General features: G+C 42.2%; 1 protein-coding gene across 1 annotated transcript in view; it reads right to left on the bottom strand.

Annotated features, from left to right (window-relative positions):
• The window catches only part of LOC149206864 (AT-hook motif nuclear-localized protein 10-like), a 199,619-nt gene that overhangs the window by 18,250 nt on the left and 154,600 nt on the right, over positions 1-26,769 (bottom strand). The window lies entirely within an intron of this gene.

The raw sequence follows: 26,769 nt of genomic DNA on the forward strand, positions 1-26,769 counted from the left end.
CCGATGGGAGAAGTCTCAGTGTGATATAATCACCTATGGAAGGTATTCTAGGGTTAAGGTATAGGGTGACAGGCTAGAATCTCCCAAGAGAGGCTCAATTTTGTGGTGTAATTTTAGGATAAGAAAATTGCTTTTGAGGAGAGACCTAGAAAAAACTGCACAAGATCTCGGGTTTTGTGAATTTTCGTGGTTCTAGGCACTTCTAAGATCAAGATAATGATGAGAAAAGGCTTCTTATGATATACTTTAACAAGTACTAAGCTCATACAACCTTCAAAGAAATATGCAAGTTGAGGAAGAATAACTAGGGTTTCCCTCTTAGGACAACACCTAGGGCAAGAGATTTTATGGAGTAAACTTAATTGGATGCCCACCAAACTTTGTGAATACGTAGCCGGGACCCTAACTTGATGTCTAGGCTCTCAAGTTCCTGTAAAACGTCTCCCAAGGCAATTCGCTCTAAGCCCTAGTTAGACGTCCTACCTTAAGAGGACCAAAATGCTAGAGAGAGAAGTTATGGATAAAAAGTAAGGTTGACCACCAAGGAGTTGGATTAGTGCCTTTTTTTTGGGCATATGGAATCTAGGAGGCTCGAGATAAGCTCAATTGTTTATAAGGAGGCTAAAAATCGATGCCCTACGTACCAATCTCTAGCATTTACCTACTTCAAAAGAGAATGGAGTTTGATGGAGAATTTAAGGAATTCTTCCACTAGGAACATTCATTACATGTCATACAATGAATAACATATGAAATACTCAACCAAAAAGCCTTTCAAAAATTAATTTTTAACAATTAGGGCACAATTTAGCATATTCTAGAAGCAGCAATTCCACACATTAGACAATTTCAAGAGAAAATTTCATCGACATTAAGCACTTACAAGACAAGATGTAGTATATCCATCCATTATCCAAGACATAGCTCCAAAGATAATATCAAATTAGCTTCCAAACATCAAAATGCATCTAAGATACTCCAATAGCCAACAAAGAAACACGTTTGAATTCTTCTAAGAGGTCTGAATTCTCCAAGTGTGATGATGAGAGGATCAAATGATCTCTCTTTTATTTATACATGTCTAATGAACTCTAAATAAGCCTAAAAGCCCCTCTTAGTTGTAAAAAGATGGGCAAAACTAATTGAGGTTACAAACCAACCTCATAACCAATCCACAACATAAAAGTTGGCACACAAAAGAGGCTGAAATGTTGAAATCATGCCTGGTAGGCCCTGTTAGGGCATGCGTTGGGCTCCTCCAGGGCCAAGTAGAGTGTAGAGGGCTCCAAAATCCACCCTCTAGGGGTTGGACCCTACATCTCTCTACAAATCATTGTGTGGACTCAAGTTTTGTGTTTGGGGCACAAAATGGGTCTCATGGGTCTCCTGGTGATAGAATAGGTTGACCTACTCCAATGTTGAGGGCTCAAAGTATGGTGCTAGCCCTCCCATGTCTCAAGGAGCAAGGCAAACCTCATTTGGGCCTCAAATCAACTGCCGCAACCTATACGAATTACTATGTCGATTGGGGGCATGTTGGTCCAAGTGCATCATCTCATGAATAATGTGCAGCAAAGCACAAATTGTTGGGTTGTTGTCGATGCCCATGGAATGGAATGTTGAGAATTCAATAGGGCAATGAATGTGTTAATTCTCTTCAACTTGATAATTGTTTGTGTTACCTTTTACCTTATTATCTTTGATCCTTATTATTATAATGTGAAATACATCAAACAACTACCAAAACAATAAGAACAATGACACAGCATACAGGTTGCAATCCAGGGCCAAAACCCCTCCTCTTGAGGGGAAAACCCTTAAATCGCTTCTCTTCTTATAGATCTTTCACTCGACGAATACCATGACCTAGTGACTCAGACAAATACCCTCCAAGATCAAAATCAACTCGACCTACTACTGCAAGAACTTCGACCTCCTACTGCAGATCCAAAATTTTTTCTCTCAGCAACTGTTGCAATTGTTGTTGCCCATCTTGAAGACTTCGATCTTCTTCGTATGGTTTCTTCTTCCCTTCGCTTGCCTTTCCTTGAGACTTAGGGCTAGAGATATACCCTAAGTGACCTTCGCTTGACTTCTTTCTTTTCCTTCTTACAAGATCGAACCAGAGGTGACCCTTGCACAAAAAACCCTAGCTTCGACTTGTGTGAGAGAGAGAACTAGCCCAAACACTTTGACTTCCTTCGATCTCTTCTTCATCCTTCTTCTTTGACCTCTTCTTGTCCTCTTCTTCGCCTAGAATGAGTTTGAGTGAGTGATAATAATGGAGGACAAGTTCCTCTCTATATATAGGCCTCTTCAAGGGTAGACGTGGCCCTTCATGTAGGTCAACTTGACCTTCGAGGGAATTTTGACACTTTAAAGACAAAAACAATTTTTTCTTTACAAGATACAATGTGCCCCTAGGGTCTTCAATATATGACAATGACTCTTAGACCTAGGACAAACCCTAGAAGCACTCAATGGGTGCTTGACCTATAAAATAAAATAACTTGAGCATGAAACCCGTGCTCCAATAACAATAATTTCTCTTCATTTTATAATTTACAAGAATACATTTCATACTTATGAAGACCGAACCTAGTTACACATTTTTCAACACTCCCTCTTAACCAAGGAGGTATTCATAAGAGGTACATGGTCATTCTCAATCTGAAGAGATTTCATAAAATGAGTCGGATTGGTAACCCATCTGTCTAGTATCATATTTAACCAGCATTGTCACATAGCAAGGCCTTGACTAATAGCTCTATCCATAAGATCAGAGCACAATGTTGGTGAGACCAATGATTTATAGACACCACAATCATTGTCTCTCAAGGTACATACTCCACCCGGGTATTCATAGGGTATGACCTTCTTTGGACTATTCTTATCTTGGATAGCTAGTCCTCAAAGAATATCGGTCCACGACTACTCTTGTCTTGAATGCCCTACCACATTCTCAAAGAGTATCGAATGCCAGATGGTTACCCAATCCTCCATTCTTTCTTCCCAAGTGAAGACAAGAATGTAGTGTTTATCTATCCCTCTCAATTAGGGAGTATACATTAACCAAACCAAGCTTGTCTCCCAAGTACACAAGCTTCTTATTCAGAAGTGACTTCGTCAATATGTCAGCTACCTGCTCATTAGTGGAGATATATTGTCGCTGCAACACACAATTTTGCACTAGCTCTCGAATATAGTGATACTTGTTGTTTATATGCTTTGTCTTTCCTTGAAACACTGGATCTTCAGACAAACATATACAACTAGTGTTATCACAAAGTATCATTGTAGGGTTCATCGGTCCTTCAAACAAGTCAGATAGCAGCTTCCTCAACCATATTGCTTCTCTGCTTACTTCACAGGCTGCAACATATTCAGCCTCAACACTACTCAAAGCAATTGTGTCTTGCTTTCTACTCATCCATGAGACCATGGAGGATCCCAAACTGAAACATCCTCCTGTAGTGCTTCTTCCATCTTGCTCACTGCCTCCCCAGTCGGAATCTATATATCCAATCAGTTGGACATCATTCCTTCTATCATACTTTAGACAGTAGTGGATGGTTCCTCGCAGATATCTCAGAATATGTTTTGCTGCTACCCAATGATCATGCTTCAGATCCACTTGGAATTGACTGAGAACATTTACTGCAAAGCATATGTCTGGTTGAGTATTCACCAAGTACATCAATGAGCCAATAAGTTGCCTGTACTAGGAAGGATACACAGGGCTTGATTCTGAACTCCTTAGTCTCTTTAAGTTTGTGATCTTCGGAGTGATCATAGGTTTGCAATCCATGATGTCAAACCTCTTCAGCATCTTGGTCACGTACTTTCCTTGACCCAAATAAACTTCATCAAGTCCTTGCCAGACTTCTAGTCCCAAATAGCAATGCATTAGCCCAAGATCCTTCACGTCAAAGTCTATCGCTAGTTGCTTCTTATATTCTTCAATTTGATCTTCTACACCTGTTAAGAGAAGATCATCTACATACAGAAGAATGATTATAGGTTCTCCATCTACAACCTTAATATACAGGATTGAATCAGCAGAACTTTTTGTGAAGCCTATTCTTTGCAGGTATGCATCCATTCTAGCATGCCATGCCCTTGCTGCTTACTTGAGGCCATATAATGCTTTCTTCAATCTGCAAACATATGCCCTCCTATCTTTAACTTCGATTCTTAAGGGTTGCTCTATATAGATGTTGATTTGGGGTAGCATCGCATGTGCTCTAGCCATGAAAATAGGTGGAGAGGCTAAAGCACATGAGATCTCCAAAACCCAGAAATCGTTTTGGAAAAATCCATCCAGATGAAGAGTTATTAAAATAATTAATATTTTTAATGAGTTCCTAAGTCTAAACTTAGGGAAATAAAAATATTAGTGAGTATTAATAAAGATAAGGATCAAGTCTATTTTAATCTTAGTCGTTGATTAGGGACTTAATCTTGGTCGTTGATTCATCAATAGGAAAAGTATAAAAGGGGACTTGAGGGTCAGTTGGAGATACATCGAGGTAGACTAGTCAATTCGATTTCTGAAGCGAGGTTTGCTGAGAAATTCGAACTAAAGGTCTGGATTGCAGCAAGAGGTAGCGAGTACGGAACAGAGAGTCAGGAACAATACCAGAAGATCAGCACAGAGATTAGAAAGGCAGGCGCAGAGCCTCTCAGGCAGACGCAGAGGCAGTAGAACTGCATAGTCACTGGAGGGCCTGCATGGGTGACACAGAGAGGCCCAGTGCTGACGCAGAGAGGCAAGAGCTAACACAGAGGGTCTGGGAGCTGCGCAGAGGCCAGCAAGTCTGACGCTGAGTCTGGAAGAGGTGCTGGAGAATTTATCTCTATTGGGTAAGCCAGTTTCGCACCCAGTTGTGCTCAAGAATAGTTGATTAATAAAATCCTCCTCTGCTACACCGGTTTTCCCGCATTGGGTTTTTTCAAGGACAATTGTTCAAAATATTTGTGTTGATGTGTTTGATTCTTCTGCATGTATTTGTTTCCGTATTATGGTGTAATATCTGCAGCAGAATTTATTTTAATGTTTACTGAAAGGGTTTCGTAAATAACTTATTGGAAAATAAGTAGGTAAAATAAATCAGTTGTTGCAGTGATAGAATTTTCACATGGTATCAGAGGAAGTAATCAGAGACAGGAAGGGAAAATCAATTATGGGTCGAGACCATGATGCAAAGGCATCTATGTCAGGAGACTCGCACAGATTTTCAAAAAATTGCACAAGAGACAGTAATTTCGATTTCTCTATGTTGGCTTCCAGATTGGAAGAAGAAGTTGCTTGTGTGACTAGCTCTGCATCATTAGAAGTATGGTATATAGACAATGGAGCCTCCTGGCATATGACGGGAATCCGGGAATGTTTCTCAGATTATCAAGAGGAAAGGATGAATTTTCAAATCACCATGGGGAATAAGGCAAAGTGTACTCCAGTAGGGAAGGGTACCATAGTTTTTCAAACAGAAACGAGAGAGCAGTTTTGTGCTTCCAATGTGTTGCATGTACCAGGAATGGGGATGAACTTACTTTTCGTATCGCAACTTCAAGGCAAAGGCTATGATGTTTTCTTTATCAAAGAGAAAGTATGCGTCAAACACCCCAGCTGGAAAAAGAAAGTGCAGATCAAGATCAGGATTAATAGGTTGTACAGATTACAACTAGAATCACCAATGGCACTGATAGGCAGTCATGGAGACAAGGATTTGAACAAACTATGGCACAAAAGAATGGGACATCTACACCATGGGGCTCTGAGAATTCTCAGGAAAACTGTATCAGGAGTTCTGGATCTTAGTATAGAACGAGATGATGTATGCAAAGGATGTTCTCTGGGAAAGTATGTCAAAGCAGCATTTCCTAGAAGTAAAAACAGGGCCAAGAGTGTACTAGGATTGATACACTCAGATATCTGCGAACCTATGTCCACTAAAGCTCTTAGTGGTGTCGAATACTTCGTCACCTTCATTGATGACCACTCAAGGAAAACTTGGATTTATTTTCTGAAAACCAAGGACGAGGTTTTATGTTGATTCAAAGAGTTCAAGGCTCTGGTGGAGAATCTAGCAGGGAATAAAATAAAAATTTTGCGCTCAAATAATGGTGGAGAATATGTCGATAAGGACTTCACCGATTTTTATACTCAGATAATGGTGGAGAGTATGTCGATAAGGACTTCAGTGATTTTTGCGTTAAGGAGGGCATCAGAAGAGAGTGGACAACTCCGTACAATCTAGAGCAGAATGGAGTAGCAGAAAGAAAGAACATGACTATCATAGAAGCAGCTAAGGCCATGATGTATGATCAGGATATGCTAAAGTTCCTGTGGGCAGAAGCATGCAACACGACAGTCTATGTTTAGAATAGAAATCCTCATCAGGCATTGGGCAAGATTACTCCAGAGAAAGTCCTCACAGGGAAGACACATGAAGTCTTTCATTTCAGGATATATGGGAGCTTAGCATATTGCCGCATACCCGAGGAAAAGAGGAAGAAGATGGATCAAACTCCAGAGAAAGGATATCTAGCGGGATATAGCGAGAACGCTAAGGCATACAAAATCTATCTTCTAAGGAGCAGGAAGTTAGTAGTTCGACGAGATGTGAAGTTCATGGAGGACAGGGCCTTCAAAAAATCTAGAGAAATGCCTTCCGAGGAGCAGCCAAAAGATGAGTTGTTGATCAAACCACTTCAACCAATGGAAGTAAATAATTCTTCCTCGGATCAGGAAGAATCACAGGAGGAGGAGCTAATAAAAGCACCTGCTACCAGAGGAAGAATGAGCAGGGAACTTTGTCAAATTCTGCGAGATGCAAAAGATTTCATTGGTGCACCAAGAAACAATAAAAGGGAGCGAAAACAGCTAGATAGATATCAAGCATTAGTAGCTCAGGATGGGGAGCCTGCTAGTTTTCAAGAGGCTGCTCAACATCAGGTTTGGTTGGATGCGATGGTAGAGGAATACAACTCCATAATGGTGAACGATGTCTGGGAGGTAGTGCCAAGGCCTCAAGACAGATCAGTGGTAGGTTCGAGATGGATCTACAAGATTAAATACGCTGCAGACAGCAGTGTCGAAAAATACAAAGCCAGGTTTGTGGCTAAGGGGTATGCTCAAAAGGGAGGAATTGACTACGAAGAGACCTTCACCCCAATAGCCAAGTATACATCTATTCGAACCATGATATCTCTTGCAGCACAGATGGGATGGGAGATTCATCAGATGGATCTCAAAACAACATTCCTGAACGGGGTGATAGAAGAGGAGGTATACATTGAACAGCCAGAAGGCTTTGAGACACATGAGAAGAAGTCTCGTGTATGCAGATTGAAAGAAGCCTTGTATGGGCTAAACAGGCACCTAGAGTATGGTATGGTTGAATTGATGGCTACTTGCAGAAGATGGGATTTGTCAAGAGTGACGCAGATCCAACTCTCTACTATCTGGTTGTAGAGAATTAACCTCTAATCCTAGTAATATATGTGGATGATCTCTTCCTGATAGGATCATCCAGGCTCATCGGGGACTGCAAGAAGAATCTAGCCACAGAATTTGACATGAAGGATGTGGGACAAATGCATTATTTCCTGGGGTTGGAAGTTTGGCAGCAAAAGGGGGAGATCTTCCTTGGGCAAGGGAGATATGTTACAGAAATTATGAAGAGATTCAAGATGCGGGATTGTAGACCCATGGCTACTCTAATGATCACCAACAAGAAGAAAATTGATGCATCAGAAGACAAGGATGTTGATCCCACCTTATACAGGCAGCGCATAGTGTCCCTGATGTATCTCGTCAATACCAGGCCAGACATTTGTTACACTATCAACACCCTCAATCAGTTCATGGTGGAACGGAAGAGGGCGCACTAGGCAGCAGCCAAACATGTTCTCAGAGATATACAGGGAACAGACGATTATGGACTCTTGTACATCAGGAGTAAGGATATCAAATTGAGTGGATTTACTGATGCAGATTGGGCTGGAAGTTCGGTGGATCGGAAAAGTACCTCTGGGTATTGTTTCAACATTGGACCGAGAATGACCTCCTGGTGCAGTAGGAAACAAAAATTTGTAGCTCTGAGCTCAACTGAAGCAATATATATGGCTGCAAGCACAACTTCGTGCCAAGTCATATGTTTTAGAAATTTGCTTGTGAACCTATTCAAAAGAAAGATGGAAGCGACCAGGATCATGTGTGATAATCAGAGTTGCATCAAGCTCTCCGAGAATGTAGTATTTCACAATCAGTCAAAGCATATTGATATTCGGTGTCACTTTAACAGAGACTGTGTCCAACAAGGAGCTGTACGGTTGAGCTACACTCCTACAAGAGAACAAGTGGTAGACATCCTTACCAAGGCCCTTGGAAGAACCAAGTTTGATTACTTCAAGGAGAAGACGGGGATGATAAAGAATCCATTTCAGTAGCAGAAATGGGTATGATGTTGTAGTGCAGTAGCAGTTAGCAGTAGCACGATGCAACATGATGAGAAGGGGTTGCAGTGCAGATGCAGTGTTGGGAAGAAGGACCAGCAGCAGCACGGATGCAGAGCGAGTTGCAGTGCAGATGCAGTGTTGGGAAGAAAGATCAGCAGCCGCACAGATGCAGAGGGAGTTGCAGTATAGATATAGCAATGGCAGTGATAGAACCACGGGCAGCAATACAGGATGCAGCAGTGCAAAGGATGTTGGGCAAGGAGGCCTAGCATCAGCACAGGTACTGGTGTCATATAATCGGAGTGATGCTCAGTGTGGAGTATGACTAGAGCACAGTCCTTGCTAAGAGGGAGTGTTGATTTGGGGTAGCATCGGATGTGCTCTAGCCATGAAAATTGGTGGAGAGGCTAAAGCACATGAGATCTCCAAAACCCAGAAATCGTTTTGGAAAAATCCATCCAGATGAAGAGTTATTAAAATAATTAATATTTTTAATGAGTTCCTAAGTCTAAACTTAGGGAAATAAAAATATTAATGGGTATTAATAAAGATAAGGACGAGAAGCTTCCAAAAGATAAGGATGAGAAGCTTCCAAAAGATAAGGATCAAGTCTATTTTAATCTTAGCCATTGATTAGGGACTTAATCTCGGTCGTTGATTCATCAACAGGAAAAGTATAAAAGGGGACTTGAGGGTCAGTTGGAGATACACTGAGGGAGACCAGTCAGTTCGATTTCTGGAGCGGGGTTTGCTAAGAAATTCGAACTAAAGGTTTGGATTGCAGCAAGAGGTAGCGAGTACGTAATAGAGAGTTAGGAACGGTACCAGAAGATCAGCGCAGAGATTAGAGAGGCAGACGCAGAGGCAACAGGACGACGCAGTCACTGGAGGGCCTGCGTGGGTGACGCAGAGAGGCAGGAGTTGACGCAGAGGGTCTGGGAGTTGCACAGAGGCCAGCAAGTCAGACGCTGAGTTTGGAAGAGCTACTGGAGAATTTATCTCTATTGGGTGAGCTAGTTTGGCACCCAGTTGTACTCAAGAATAGCTGATTAATAAAATCCTCCTCTATTGCACTGGTTATGTTGATGTGTTTGATTCTTGTGCATGTATTTGTTTCTGTATTATGGTGTGATATCTGCAGCAGAATTTATTTTAATGTTTACTAAAGGGTTTTTGTATATAGCTTATTGGAAAATACGTAGGTAAAATAAATCAGTTGTTGCAGTGATAGAATTTTCACAATAGACTTCTTCATCTATTGTACCATTCAGAAACACAGTCATGACATCAATTTCGTGGATGTTCCATCCCATCGATGCTACCAAAGAGACTAATGATCGAATCGTTGTATATATTGTTGTTGGAGCAAATGTCTCTTCATAGTCAATGCCTTCAAGTTGAGAAAAGCCCCTAGCCACAAATCTTGCTTTATATTTATCTATACTTCCACCTCCCATATGTTTGATCTTATAACTCCAATTGGAAGTAACCACAGATTTGTCTTCGGGCCTAGGTACGATGTCCCAGACTCCATTTTTCATTATAGATTGATACTCTTCATTCATGGCATCTTTCCATTCCTTATTATTTACAGCCTCTTCAAAAGTGGATGGTTCTGTTTCTATTAGTTTTTTCATGTATGCAGCATACCCAGAATATCTCTTGGGTTTCTTGCTTTCTCTAAATGATCCTTTCGTTGCCTCATGACCTTCTGCATCAAGTAGAGTAGATTTCAACCAATTAGGTCTTTTTCTTCAGTTCAACAGGCTCACTAGGACCTTCTTCTTCATGGTGTGATTCTTCTTTTCCCTTGTCAACTTCCTCCTCAAATACCAGAAGCTCTTCATCATCAGAGTCTATGGAAAGTTCCTTTGATTTCTTGAATGCTATGCTTTCATCAAATATGACATCACGACTGACTTCTATGTGATGTCCATCTTTCATGTAGATCCTATAAGCTTTCGATGAGTTGTTGTACCCAACAAATGTTCCCTTCATGCCTAAAGGATCCAGCTTCTTTCTTTTGTCCTTTGGTATATGGATATATATAGGACACCTAAAGATCCAGAGATGATCTACAGATGAATTCTTTCCAGTGAACACTTCTTCCGGAGTTTTGTTGTCTAGAGATCTGTGGGGACTTCAATTCTGAATGTAGACAGTTGTATTCGTGGCTTTCCCCCACAGAAACTTAGGTAGATCCTGATCATGTAACATTGCTTTTACAATTTCTTCAATAGATCTATTCTTTCGTTTTGCAACTCCATTTTGCTCAGGATTATATGGGACTATCAGCGCCCTCTTAGTCCCAGACTCCTTACAGAATGCTATAATCTCTTTGGATGTATATTCTCCTCCATTATCTGATCTTAGTATCTTGATTCTTCTTTCTGTAAGATTCACGACTTCAACTTTGAATTTTTGAAATTTTGTAAATACTTCATCCTTGGTTTTCATTAAGTAAACCCAGGTTTTTATTGAATGATCATCCATAAATGTGACATAATATAGATGACCTCGAAGTGATTTAGGAGTCATAGGGCCACATACATCGGAGAGAATGAGATCCAAGATTTCTTTTGACCGTGAAGCACTGCTTCCAAATGGTCTCTTGGTATTCTTACCCAATGCACATCCTTTACATACTCCTTCATGATCTTCCTTCAGATCAGGAATTCCATCTACTATGGAACTTACAGTTAGAAGGATTTTGAAATGTAGATGACCAAATATTCTATGCCAGAGTTCACACGAGATAATTTCAATGTGAACTAGCGCTTGTGCCATAGGAGATATTAGTCTATAGAGTCTTCCTTCTCGAATGCCAATGACTTTAGCTTGATCTATACTTGAGTCTTTACTCCATACAATGACCTTTCCATTAAAGAAAGCTACTCTATCACCCTTGTCTTCTAAACTTGAAATGGAAAGTAAGTTCTTCTGAAAACCTAGACCAAATAGAATGTTGTTGAGGTGAATGTTGCTTCCATCCTCTAGCTTTATAGAGGTTGATCCAATACCTTTTACGAGATAGCTCTTATTATCTCCAAGTTCCACTGAATAAGTGGATTTTCCTTTTGATAAGGTCTTCAATCGTTTGGAGTGGCCAATCATGTTCCTTGATGCACCACTATCAATTACCCAAATGTCTTCAACTTGGAATGTGCCAGAGAGAACCGAGAATAAACCTTCATCCTTTTCTTTGATTGATACCCTTGTTGAGGAAACTACGAGACTCCATGCTTCCTTGATACATTTCTTCAGATGGCTTGCGATCTTCTTGATGAACTTCTTCACTATAGAGGAGATCTTCATGATGCCCTTAGATAACCTTAGCTCTAATGCCATGTTGAGAATTCAATAGGGCAATGAATGTGTAAATTCTCTTCAACTTGATAATTGTTTGTGTTACCTTTGATCCTTATTATTATAATGTGAAATACAACAAACAACTACCAAAACAATAAGAACAATGACACAGTATATAGGCTGCAAGCCAGGGCCAAAACCCCTCCTCTTGAGGGGAAAACCCTTAAATCTCCTCTTCTTATAGATCTTTCAATTGACGAATACCATGACCTAGTGACTCAAACAAATACCCTCCAAGATCAAAATCAACTCGGCCTCCGACTACAAGAACTTCGACCTCCTACTGCAGATCCGAAATTTTGTCTCCCGGCAACTGCTACTGCCCCTTTTGAAGACTTCGAGCTTCTTCGTATGGCTTCTTCTTCCCTTCGCTTTCCTTTCCTTGAGACTTAGGGCTAGAGATATACCCTAAGTGACCTTCGCTTGACTTCTTTCTTCTCCTTCTTCCAAGATCAACCAAAGATGACCCTTGCATAGAAAACCCTAGCTTCGACTCGTGAGAGAGAGAGAAATAGCCCAACTACTTCGACTTCCTTCGACCTTTTCTTCGTCCTTCTTCTTCGACCTCTTCTTGTCCAACAACTGCTACTGCCCCTCTTGAAGACTTCGAGCTTCTTTGTATGGCTTCTTCTTCCCTTCGCTTTCCTTTCCTTGAGACTTAGGGCTAGAGATATACCCTAAGTGACCTTTGCTTGACTTCTTTCTTCTCCTTCTTCCAAGATTGAACCAAAGATGACCCTTGCATAGAAAACCCTAGCTTCAACTTGTGAGAGAGAGAGAGAGAGAACTAGCCCAAGCACTTCGACTTCCTTCGACCTTTTCTTCATCCTTCTTCTTCGACCTCTTCTTCGCATAAAATGAGTTGAGTGAATGATAACAATGGAGGACGAATTCATCTCTATATATAGGCCTCTTCAAGGGTAGACGTGGCCCTTCATGTAGGTCGACTTGACAGCTTCTAGGATGACTTGATCTTGGAGGGCATTTTGACACTTTAAAGACAAAAACATTTTTTTCTTTACAAGATACAATGTGCCCATAGGGTCTTCAATATATGACAAGGACTCTTAGACCTAGGATAAACCCTAGAAGCACTCAATGGGTGCTTGACCTATAAAATAAAAGAACTTGACCATGAAACCCATGCTCCAATAATAATAATTTCCTTTCATTTTATAATTTACAAGAATACATTTCATACTTATGAAGACTGAACATAGTTTCACATTTTTCAACATAGAATAATGCTCTATAAGTGATAGGAATCCCATGGCTCTCAATGCTTCCCATAGTTTTAAAAACCGTTTTTAAAAACTGCTAGTACTTAGCCAATGTATGCATGATGGCCAGCATCTCCTTGTCGTATATAGAATACAACCTCTCGTGTGGAAGGAGCTTCCGGCTCTCAAAGGCTATAGCGTGACCTCCTTGCATCAACACTGCGTCGATCCCCTCTCCTGACGCATCACACTCCAAAACAAATGGCTGCGTAAAATCTGGCAGTGCAAGCACTGGGCAACTGCTCATAACCTCCTTGAGCTTGTCAAAGGCTCGTTGCGTTGTATCTGACCAACTGAATACCCCCTTCCTCGTCAAATCTGTCAGGGGTGCAGCAAGCTGTGAGAAACCTTTGATGAACTTCCGGTAGTAAGTACAAATGCCAATGAATCCTCGAAGTTCCGTCATGTTTCTCGGCTCTGGCCAATCTCTAATGGCCCTAATCTTCTCCTCGTGGACCCTCACTTCGTCCACTCCAATGATGTGCCCCAAGTATAACATCTCCGTCAACCCGAACTCACATTTGGAGAGCTTCGCATAGAACTGCTGCTCCTCCAAGATGCGTAATACTATCTCAATATGTTGGAGATGCTCCTCCCACATCCTGCTGTAAATGAGTATATCATCAAAGAACACCAACACAAACTTCCTCAGGTGACCACGGAAGATATGATTCATGCAAGACTGGAATGTAGCTGGGGCGTTGGTTAGCCCGAAGGGCATCACCAAAAACTCAAAGTGCCCATAATGACATCTGAAGGCGGTCTTGGGAATGTCCTACTCCCTCACGCGAATCTGATGGTACCCTGATCTCAAATCAATCTTTGAGAAGAACCGTGCTCCTCTCAACTCATCCATCAACTCATCGATCCTAGGTGTGGGGTACCTGTTCTTTAGTGTCCTCTTGTTCAGGGCCCTGTAGTCAATGCACATCCTCAATGTACCGTCCTTCTTCACCAACACCACAGAAGAAGCAAAAGGACTCGTGCTCGGTCGGATGTGCCCAAGAGCCAGCAACTCCTAAATGGCCCACTCTATCTCGTCCCGATAGGCCTTGGGATGCCTATAGGGGGTGGTGATCACTGCTTGGATGCCCTGCTCAAGCTCGATAGTGTGCTCAAACCCCCGATCCGGTGGCTGTCCTGGTGGAATCTCTCCAAACACTATGGCATACCGATCAAGGATGGACTGGATCTCTGGATGTATCGTCTGCCCTGTAGTCCCTGCCTCTGATGCACGCAGCTCCACTGCCCACTCTATGTCTCCCTTCCGAAAGACTGCCTCCATCCGATGAGCCGACACAGTCTGAGGCGGATATGTGTGTTGTCCCTGTATCTTCTCATGCCTCCCTGTCTTCTCATCATCCCACTCCATCTCTAGGGTCTTCCAATCCGTCGTGACCTTCCCTAGAGTAATAAGCCACTGAACACCCAGTATCATGTTGGTGTTCGGAATATCGACCATGAAAAAGTGGTTAGTCAATGTGTAGGTGCCCATCGTCACTGAAAGCTCTGGGACATAACGAGCACACGTCATGGTCTGATCTCCTGGGACCAATACTGAAAACCCATCGAAGCTCTCTGTCTGAATACCTCTCCGCTCAACCATCTGTGCATCGATGAAGTTGTGGGTTGCCCCACTGTCAACCAAAACTGATACGCGCTGGCGTAGCGTCAGATACTTGGGAACTCCTCGCAATGCTGCAAGGGCCCCTCTGGTGGGTGCAAAAGATGCACCACCTACTGTTGGTAGTGGAGGTGGCAAAGGTCCCTGTATGGCATGGCTATCTCCTACCTCCACATCCTCCTTGTCATCCTCTTCTCCACTGCTCTCGGAGAAGACCTCAATGAAATGTGCCTTGCCAGCAGCACATCTATGCCCTGGTGCCCATGGCTCCTGACATGTGAAGCACAACCACTTCTTCTTCAGCTCCCTCTTGACATCATCGTCAATCTGCACTCGTCCTAGATTCCCTTTTGGAGGTGGAATCCTCACATCCTTCCCCTTAGACTGGAAAGTCTGTCTCTGGGGGTGTCCGGGTCCCGGGTAAGACATCCTGTAGGTCCCGGGTCCTACTGATAGCATCTTGAAGGGTGGTCGGTCTAGCGGATCTGACTAGACCCCGAAGTGGCTCTGCTAACCCCTCAACATACATATAGATCCTCCGTGTCGTGGATAGGTCTAGCACCATCACGGAGACCCTCAAGAAATCTGCAATGTAGGTCTCTGGGCTCCCTGTCTGTTTGAGCCTCGTCAGCTCAACGAAATGCTGCTCTGGATCCCTCTGATCAAATCACTCCATCAGTCTCCTGGTAAACTCGGCATATGTCGTCACTGTGGAGTGCCCCAGTGTAACCATCCCATGAAACCACCAATCCTGGGCCTCGCCATCCAAATGCAACGTTGCCACCTTGATGGCCTCTGCCTCCGACATCTGGTTAAGCTGGAAATAAATGTCCAGCTTCTCCACCCAAGACTTTGCCGAACTGTTTGATGAGCCATCAAACGTAGGCAAGTGGAATCTACTTGCTGCACGGTGGGTGTCGCCATCATGGTAATGTCGGTACCCTCTGTGATGGTCGCGGGGTCTGCTATCCCACTGGAGCTGAACAAAATCTCTGAATGAGAGGGCTTCCTTGAACTCCTGCCCATAGGCCTGGTACTCTGCAAAATAATCGCCCATATGTCTGGGCTCTACCTCCTGCTGGGCTACGGCCCCCGTGTCTGCTCCTAAGAAAGTGGGCATGGTAGAGCGTGTAGGGGCATGTGAGGCCACCTGCTGCGCAGTATCACACTGCTCTAGCAAGTGATGGGATGCACTTGATCCCTCACCAATCTGAAAAACTCGTGGGCTCTCACGCTGTCTGGCCTCTACTGCCGTGAATCTCTGCCCCATCACCTCAATCTGCCTCGACAAATCCTGCACTGATTTGAGGAGCATATCCGCAAATCTCTTCCCGTCCTCGTCGGCCATCTGTTCTGCGTCCACTACTGGCTCTCTTTGTTCTGCGTCTACCACAGGCTCCACCTGTTCTGCGTCCACCACAGGAACACAGTCTCCCTCCCTGTAGGTATTCTCCAACCTACGTCCAGTGTCTCTGTACCTCCTACCTCTGTAACAAATGTAGGGTTTTTCCCCTAGTGTCATAGATTGCTAGCTCCACAGGCTGAGCCAGATCTATGCTCTAATACCACTGTAATATCCCTAACCCAGAATATTCCTCAAACCCCAACAAAAACTCCAACCAAATATGTGCAAATGATATAATAACCCAGAAGTGATAAAATAACAGTGGAACAGCATATAATAATGTAAACCGGAAATATAAGCAAATACACAAGAAATGCAGCGAGAAATGCTAAGCCATTTTATTATACTGAGCAATAAAATGAGTACAAGAGGTGATTAGACAGATGGCACCTCGACTTGCACAAGGCAAGTGAAGAAATACTCTCAGAATGACAAGAATGGCCTCTCTACATGGATGATGTTGTTGTGCTGCTGCTGCTGCTAGAAAAGAAATGATGATTTGGGGTTGCTCCCCTCGTCGGAAAAAACTGAAACTCTGGATTCGGGCTCTACTCAAGAAACCCAGAATAACCCAAAAAACTCTCCTGAAATAGCCGACCCCCGAAAATCACCCCCTTGGGGTTCTGCGCAATTCCTCACTGCTCTGCGCTGCCACTGAAAGAAACCCCCCCAAACTGTGCCTGAAACTCTGCCTGAGACTCTGCCAAAAAAATCCTCCAATACGCAATGGTTGGTCCCCTGCTCAATCACCCAGCATAAATCCTCCTGCAAAACCCCAATCCAACACTACTGCCAGAAAGAACTGCATCCCTCTCTCAGTGTTGTGCAGTCCTGTAGAAAGTTGATGAAACTGCTGTTGAAAATGCTGATAAACTATTGTTGAAACGCTAATGGAAATACCTTGCCCGAGCAGGCACTTGAAGTCCCTCGGGGCTAAGGGTGAGATCTCCAAACGGAGACACTCAATGCACTAAACAGTGCTGCAGACTAGCTAAACAGCCAGCGTGCTCAGAAGTCGAAACGACTAGCTCAAAATGCACATAACTGAATGATCCAAAATGAGGGGGCTCCTCTCTATTTTATAGCCTCTGCCTCTCACAATCCCTAGGCTCACCTCCTCCTGCGTGATTCCCCTCTTGCCATGTGTTCTTCCCTCCTGCGCAGTCCCTCCATGTGTCTGCGGAGGCCCCATTTCTGCGCCCCCCTTTGGCCCCCTTGGCTCCTCCTTAGGTCACAACATTGTGCTGCTAGGGAGTGACTTTTTATTCTTAAAGTGAGTTATGTCCCCCGTCCTCACTTTTTTATTTATAAATAACTATATAAGGCAAAAATTGGGCAAAATCGAATATTCCAATTAGCCATGGCTAATTAGGAATATTACATTTGACTAGGCCTGTTGGAAGATTCTATAAGCTACAGCTAGCTGCTTTGCTAGGTTGCAAGCCACAACAAGCAATTGAGATTGTTCTGAAGGAACATTACAGTGATGAAGTGTAGCATAATGATGATGGGTGCAGCATAGTGATGATGGATGCAGCATGGTGATGGAATCACCTTGGAGAATCTGTTGTAGAATGAGATCTAATAAGTGTGCCTTCACTTGAGTTCAGATCTACAGTCCTTGTCATCATAACTATTTTGTCATCTTCATGGTGAAGATATCAGAGGTATGATATTCTATCTTGTCAAGTTAAATTGTTGACTTCTGATGTATATGTACTATCTCTCTCTCTCTCTGTGCTGAACTATTGAGCAATATAAGAAGATTTGATCAAGGGTTTCCCCACATTGGGGTTTGTCCCTGACTGGTGCCACATCTTGTGTCCTCTTGTCTTGGCTTGTTTTTTGATGTTTATATTTATGTTCTATCTGCACTTTACTATCATGTTGATGTGATTGCTAATCTGGAATTGATATTGAGCTAAATGGAAAAATTGAAGTAAATTGCTCTAACCATAGAACATACCTAAAATTAACATGGCATCAGAGGTGAGGCGAAGACAAAGCCCAAGCAAGAGTGAAAGAGCAATCACCGAAGACAATTGGACAAGGTCAAAGGCTCAATGGGTTCCTCATCTCACTTCACAGGATGGAAGATGTCTCTGAATCTGACATTGGAAGAGCTAGAAGTGCTGGATTACGTAAAGGGTAAAATCCCTGAGCCTCCATAAATTGCACCAGCTACAAAAAAACAAGTACACTAAGGGTGTAAGGAAAGGCAGATGCCTTGCTTGCAATAAGTTTGGCCATTATGCGAAGGAGTGCCTAAATAGAAGGGACACATCACTTGATGGTGATCACAATCATTCCAGGGGCATCTTCAATGATCGAAGGAATGAAAGGTACAATGGAAAAGGGAAAAGGAATGAAGGCCATCAGGGAAATGGTCGACTCTTCAGGGATCTCCAGGTTTGAAGAATCAAATGTTGTTTCGGATAAGCAAGAGGAGTAATCCCTCTTCACTACCTCTCCTCCGAACACTTTGAAAAAGTGGTATATTGATAGTGGTGCTTCAAGGCACTTCACCGGTCACAGGGAAGCTCTCTCTAATCTGAGAGAGAAGGAAACAATCGTGGAGATTATTCTTGGACACAATGTCACCTATCCCGTAAAGGGTGTAGGGAATGTTACTCTTTAATTTGCTCAGGGTAGTGTACCTGATCTCAAGAAGAACCTGGGGTCCATCTCGGTAATGGAGGACAAAGGTTTCAAGGTGGCATTCATCGACAAAAAGGTATGTTTGTGGATAAGGAATTTTTAGAAATGATTTTGAGTTCAGGGTTGGAAATTTTCAAATTTGTATCAAGTTGCAGGAAGTCCATTGGGGACCATGTCGGTTGACACGTCTCTTCTATAGCACTGGAGGTCTGCCCATCTTCATTATGGGGCCCTACCCGATATAAGAAAAATGGTGACAAGAATGCCTAAATTCAAAGAAGAGCATGAAGGTACATGTCTGAGATGTATCAAAGGAAAATTTACAAGGGGACCATTCCCCTCATGTAATAGCAAGACCACAGATGTGGAACAACCCGAGGGGTTTGAGATTCATGATCGGGAATATCATGTATGCAGCTCTCTATGATTTAGAGAAAACACCCCGAGCTTGGTATGAAAGGATAAACAGCTATCTGATGACGCTGAGATTCACTAGGAGTGAGACCGATCCAAACCATTGCTTTAAGGTTGTGGATGATAGACCTCTCATACTAGCACCTTATGAGGGCGACCTCTTTCTGACAGGTGCAGACGCTCTCATTTACAAAAGTAAGAGAGTTGGATTCCGGATTTGGAATGGTGAACTACAAGCCCGTGACTACCTTGACGGAGCTTAACCTTAAGAAGTTATGGGATAGTGTTGTCGGACCTGATTTGGGTAATGCCTCTAAGTTTTGTCAACTCATAGTAGCATTGATGTTCTTGGTGAACTCCTGTCCCGACATATGTTTTGCATTTAGCATGTTGAGCTCATATATGGTTGAGCCTCACTGGATTGGGGCCAAGAATCATTTGAGATATCTTCAGGGCACAATCTCTCATGGATTGAGATACACTGTCGAAAATGTGAAGCTGCATGATCATTCTGATGTTGATTAGGCAGGCAGTGTGGAGGATTGCAAGAGCACTTATGGGTGTTGGTTCTCTTTGGGTTCTGCTTCGATATCCTGGATGAGCAAAAAGCAGAAGTTAGTTGTTTTGAGCACTGATGAGCCTAGATACATAGCTGTGAGTATGGCCTCCTGTGAAGCTATCTGGTCGTGGAAGCTCTTTTGTGAGTTGTTTGGACACGTGTTGGATAACATCGTTATCTTCTATGACAACTAGAGGGGGATTCGATTGTTGAGGAATCATGTGTTATATGATCACTCCAAGCATACAAAACATCAGGTACCACTTTATCTAGGATATGGTACAACGGGGAGCAAGAAGGCTCCATCACTCTGGGACTGATGTGCAGGTCGCTGATATTCAGATGAAGCCCCTAGGAAAGGTCAAACTCTTCACTTTCCGAGAACAACTAGGAGTCGTGGACAGACTCTCTCCTGAAGGTCCAGTATCATATGGACATTAAGCTCTGGGAGCTCCAGGGGGCTTGGGGGTACTTCTTGGAGCGATGAGCAACCATAAGGTGAATGGTTTAGCCTTCCCCTAGTGGTCGACTATGTAGGCAGGATGAGTGGTTCATCCTTCTCCTACCGAGATACAATCATAGGGTCAGTGGTTCAGCCTTCCCCTAGTGATTTGTTGTGTACAGGATGAGTGGTTCAGCCTTCCCCTAGGATACCCCTGGCGGCATGTAGGCAGGATGAGCGGTTTATCCTTCTCCTGTTGAGACATCCTACAGTCTACCCATGCAGTCTAGGACTCATGGGAAGTACCTCTCATCTGGGCAATGAGTAGGGAAACGAGGATAGGGACAACAGTAGTACCGATGGACGCATTGTGTTACTACCGTACTCCCTATGCTAGGATGATATTGATCTGGGATCAATTGGAACTGACTTCGGGTCAATAAGAGTGTTTTGACACACTCTTTATTTGGAACTGATTTTGGATCAGTAAGAGTGGTATGATACACTCTTTATTTGGAACTGATTTCGGATCAGTAAGAGTGGTATGACACACTCTCTTTATTGGAACTAACTTCGGGTCAGTAAGAGTGGTATGAGAGACTCTCTTTTATATGGGACTGACTTCGGGTCAATAGAGGATGGTATGATACATTCTCGATCACTTCTTCTTCTTCATAGTTCAGCAGAGCAGTGCAGGGCATTGCGTTGATAGCAAAGATAGTACAGTCTGGCAAATGGAGTTCTCCCTAGTTGAGAGGGAGTGTTAAAATTGGGAACTAGGGCCAAACTCCATGAGAATATTCTTATTTATGGCAGATGATATTTTTCTTGGATTCCTCTCATCAAGAGGTGTAGGATTGATCTAAAGATCATCCGATTCCGACATGTATTCATAGAGATATGAATTTATTTGTGTTATGTGACAATTCGTCAAGGTCGGCCAGCTACCAAATTGCCCCCACCTGTCCTCAACGTTTTACTATAAATAGAGGTGGCCTTCAAGTCATTTTCACACACTCACACTCTTGTGATCTCTCTCTTCATTCTGTTTTGGGTTTTGATGAAGGAGAGATCTAGAGGGAGTGCCCTAGCCTCTACGTTGCCCTAATGAAGAAGCCCTAACGTGATCATGGAGGACTCTTACAAGCAGCCATGAAAGAAGTCTAATACGTTGGCCTAATGATGCCCCAATCCGCAATAAAGGGAAGTCTAATATACGGTCTCTTAACGCTACCATGGAGAGCTCTAATTACAGTCAATGAAGCCAGCCCTATAGACGCAGTCATGGAAGATGAAAGCGGAGACACCTCTATACAGTCAAGGAGGATTTATCTACACAAGGGGAGGTCTTCTATCCGCAATCTTTAAAGAGACTAGACCAGAGTTTAAGGAGGGTTTTTAAGTGCCCTAACCACAGTCACTACAAGCCCTAGCCGCAGTCATAGAGTTGGCTCTCATACGCTATCTAATTCCACAGAGAAAGGAGGCTTCAAATGCAGCTTGTGCACAGTCTTTGAGGGTCCTTAATACGATGTTCAAAGGAAGCCTTAATATGTTGTTAAGAGAAGCTCCCATACGTTGTTAAGTACAACACTTATCCGCACAAGAGCCAGGTCACCTAGCCACTGTCAAGCTTAAACGATGTCCAGAAGTGACCTCTCCACGACTAGTAAGTTTATGTCTCATAGCTAGAAAAAGGCCCCATCACTACTGTCATCGGGGAGAGGCCTCAAGACGTTGTTAAAGAGCCCTAAACGCACCCAGAATCATTGTAGGTGACAGCGTAGTATCAAGGTCATGAATAGGCATGAATTCATGATTTTACTAGGCCTGTTGGAAGATTCTATAAGCTACAGCTAGCTGCTTTGCTAGGCTGCAAGCCACAGCAAGAAGCCGAGGTTGTTCTGAAGGAACATTACAGTGATGAAGTGCAGCATAGTGATGATGGGTGCAGCATAGTGATGATGGATGCAGCATGGTGATGGAATCACCTTGGAGAATCCATTGTAGAATGAGATCTAATAAGTGTGCCTTCACCTGAGTTCAGATCTACAGTCCTTGTCATCAGAACTATTCTGTCATCTTCATGGTGAAGATCTCAGATGTCTGATCTTCTATCTTGTCAAGTCAAAGTGTTGACTTCTGATATACATGTACTATCTCTCTCTCTCTCCCTCTCTGCTGAACTATTGAACAAATATAAGAAGATTTGATCAAGGGTTTCCCCACATTGGGGTTTGTCCCTAGCTGGTGCCACATCTTGTGTCCTCTTGTCTTGGCTTGTTTTCTGATGTTTATATTTATGTTCTATCTACACTTTACTATCATGCTAATGTGATTGCTAATATGGAATTGATATTGAGCTAAATGGAAAAATTGAAGTAAATTGCTTTATGTTCTATCTGCACTTTACTATCATGCTAATGTGATTGCTAATATGGAATTGATATTGAGCTAAATGGAAAAATTGAAGTAAATTGCTCTAGAGTCTAAGCATAGAACATACCTAAAATTAAAAATCTGTAAATTAGAAGTCATTTGCTTCTCAAGTTACCGAAAAATTTAGAAGAAGCTCTGAGTCAAGCTCTACTGTAATATTTTTTCTAGAAATAATAAATAAGACTTTTGGGTTTATTCATGGTGGTGTTTCTCTTATGCTTATTGTGGTAAATTATGAATCGTGTTCTTAATGCTCTATTGAATTATATTTTATGATTTATTTTTTCTTTAGCCATTGAGTGGATTAACTATTTGCATAGGTATCTTGCATTAGTTATTGGGTTTAGACAGACATTATAACTTGATTGATCTAGCAGGTATCTCTAGATCTTGAGGGTTATGGTGTTTATCTAGCCCCTATTGATCTAATAACTTGATCTTAAGTGTGTAGAGATCTCAAGGATTCAGATCTTGGGCGTGAGGGGAAGTCTTCGGTTGGACCAGCCAACTCCCAAGACAAGAAAGCTTAATAGTCCATTGTGATAAATTTCAGGTCTTATTTGACGATTGATTTTGCAGAGATCTGGGCCATTGCTTACCGATTAAAACTATTTTACTCATCTACTTTAATCTATTGTGCATTTAAAGAATAGATCTGCATATAAGAGCCATAAATCATTGTCAATATTGTAAAATAAAATCTTGTGAATAATTTTATTTTCTAACCCTTGTGTACAACTGGGGTTTTGGGCTTTTAGGCTTTTAAAATTTTATTTGTGCAGGTGAATTTCAAAGCTAGATCTTAAGAACTGTTAAGGGTTTCAGTCCTTGGAAATATTTTAAGAGGGTTTTGTAGAGGTGGATCTAGGCCTAGGAAGGCAAGATCCACCCTCTATCGTCCTCCCAAACTCAACGCTCAAGCTACTGGATACAACGTCAAGCTTTAGGGGTTTTTTTGTGATTGTTTGAAGAGATATTCCGAGATCTGTAAAATTTTCTCTGATTTTGGTGAGGGTTTAAATGATTTTCTGAGGTTTCTAGCCCCGTTGTCAGCCTTTTGTGTCCTCTCCTTCTAGCTGCAGGCCCAGAAGGTTGTTGGCAACCCCAGCCGTGGGCTTTTCCTCCTCCCTGCTGCCCATTCAAGCCTACTGCTGAATTTTCTAAGCCTCCCATTCCCTGCGGCACCCATCTTTAGCCCTCAGCCCTCTCTGCCATGGCCTTTGAAGCCTTCCACCCTTTGACCACAGTCCTGGAAAGGCCTCTTTCCTCCTCGCTTCAGGCTTTCTTTAACCCCTCCTCCCTTCGTTCTCTATCGTCAGCCCATAAGGGATTTTCTTCCTCAACGCATACCTTAAGACTCAGCCATTCTCTGCCTGCCGTCTAGGCCTCCCTGCCTCCATCTCCCTTTCTTTCCCCCTGACGTAGCCTTATTACTCATGCTCAGCCCTTTTCTTGTCTGTCACAGCCTCTTTTGGGCTCCCTTCAAGCCATAAGAAACCCTCATCATTGCCTCTCCTAAATCACTAAGCAATCATATGATTTTCTAAGTTTTCATTTCATCTGTTTGCAATAAATTTTGGGTAAATTGTAGTGGTTGCAGGTGTCTCAAGCCTTGGAGGATTTGTGGGCTGACTTCTAGCTTCAGTCTAGCTTGGGCCTCAAGGGTTTGCATCATCTAACCCTCTTTACTCACTGTTCATCTACAGTAAGGTAAATGCTTCATAACAGTGACAAAGAATTCATATAAATGGCATAAAAATAAATTTGAAAACTACCTTGTGCATTGACAAGACACTTAAGGACAATTGGTCATCATTTGTTTGGACTAAGTCATAAACTTTAGTCACTGTCAACATTCAATCAGAGGTCTGAAATATATCAGTTTGCATAAGCATTTTCCACTGTTGTTTCTCTCTTTCAAACACACTAAATTCAAAGCAAAGGAAACAACGATTTTAGGACTGTTTTGGCACTCTTTAGATTTCTTTGCATCATAAGAAAAATAATGAAACACAACCATTTTACTGCTGTCCTAAGGGCACTCATTCGTGTCATTTAAAAATCTGAATTGCAATATTAGCTTTAAGTGCTCTCATTTTCTCATAATACTGTTAACATTGGATAGGAAATATATTGTTGGGCATCTTGTTTTCATCATTTACCCTCTGAGATTTAATAGTACAAGAGCATTGGTATAACTCTCATTTCTGTTTCATTGTTTCATTGCTAATACATCTTATTGAAGAATAGACTTACATTGGCACTTAGGCTTTAAGGAACTTGCTAAATCTAATATCAAATTGGATCTTCTTATGCTCTTTTACTTGACAGCATTGACTATATTGTCATATCCTGGAAGTACCTAATTGATCATTGGTAGCTTGTGTTGAAGTAGACTAAGAGCATTTTCAAATCTAATTGCTTCTTTTGGGATAATTGTCATTGGCATATCATTTTTTTTTTGATTGGGTAATTGTTAAGTGCTCTAGTTTTCTTTATTTCCATTTGATTAAGACATATTGTGGATCTTGTCTAATTAGCAATCAACTTTTGGCATCTAAAGTTTAGCTTGAAGATTAGTGAATTCAATTGTTGAAGAATATTGACTAAGAATATTTGCACCCTCATGGTCTCTTACATCTCATATTAAATTGTATCTCTTGTGGGCACTTTATTAAATTTGCATTTATCTTTATGGTTGAGATTGTCTCTTGAATATCATTAATAGGTACTCGTCGATATAACTCACGATTGACCATAATTAAAGTACCTAAACCATTAACAATCTCACCTTAAGAATCATTCACTAATTTCACCTTGCGTATCATCCTAAGCTAGTCTTGAATCTAAAAATTTACCTCCAAGCATAAGCTTGTTTGATAGATCTCTAGGGCATCCCTTCTCATTTAGCTTGAAGGGTTTTGGCAACTTTTCGGTGGTTAACACGGTGACCTTGCAGTCGTCAAAGCCACTGTCTCTGCAGCGCCAGAGGCACCAGGGGATAGGAGCCTACCATAAGGTATTGTTAATCAAGCCCTTGCTTGCTTCCTATTGGCCTCCTTCCCACAACCTACCTTGGAGCCTTGCTTCAAAACAGTTAAGGGAAGGTCAAACTTAGATTAGGAATTTAATTAAAAATAACCAAGATTTGTGCATCACATCTAGGATTTAGGATTTGCATTTCATTTAAGTTAGTGAGGCATCGAAGCAGTAGTTGTCCATCTGGTACTTGGTCTTAATTTTTATAAAGTAAGAGAATTGACTCAATAAAGCACTGGCCTCAAATATATAGTTTCAATCTAATGCTTAAAATCTTGCTAGATTTAACCAAGTGCTAGGCCACTCAACTTTGTCTCCTATACTAGTTGGTTCCCAACTTGTCCTTCATCATTTCATTTCCATAAGGTCTACCCCCCATAGCCTGATGTTGGGAGATAGCTAAAATGGAGAGGTTGGGGATCAGGGTCACAACCCCTGACCTGAGTCGTTGTCGCGTGTCAAATTTTGCAACTAGTGACAAATTCCATATTGGACAACTCAAATGATCAAGATAATATATGCATTAAATTCCTCTTTTTGAGAGGACCAAAAACGAACTAAAGATCGCCTAATTCAGTTAAATGGAAATTAAGTTTTGAATTATTTTATTCATGCATACATTATGGAATGGGTCGGCTCTAACCACATGAGTAACTACTTGGGTCAATCTTAACCCCAAGTAAACCCTCAAGAAAAACTATAAAAGGAAGAGACCTCAAGCTCATTTGGACACACTCAATCAAGACATGTTTTGTTCTTCTATTTTGTTTTGGCTCGCACAGGTTCATCGACAGAAGTTCATATTGGGTCCGAAAGTATAGGCGTAAGGTTCGCTCTGGGTTTGGGTAATTCGGATCTCGATCGTTGTCACAGATCGGAAGTTTTTCGTCCACGATCGCAGGCACAGAGTGGTCAAGAGAGCGACTTTGGCTCTCTGGTCGCTTGGACACAGTTCAGAGGGAGCGACTCTGAGTTCTGAAGGGTTTAGTCCCTGCTCGCTTGCACCAAGAAGACCTAGGACTGACTCCAAAAGTACGGTCACTGGCACAGTTTAGCCAGAGAGCGAATTTGGCCCTT

Source organism: Pinus tabuliformis, chromosome 1_2 (assembly GCF_031772625.1).
Source record: "Pinus tabuliformis cultivar Carrire ecotype Pingquan chromosome 1_2, CPIR1, whole genome shotgun sequence".
In the NCBI taxonomy this organism is placed as follows: domain Eukaryota; kingdom Viridiplantae; phylum Streptophyta; class Pinopsida; order Pinales; family Pinaceae; genus Pinus; species Pinus tabuliformis.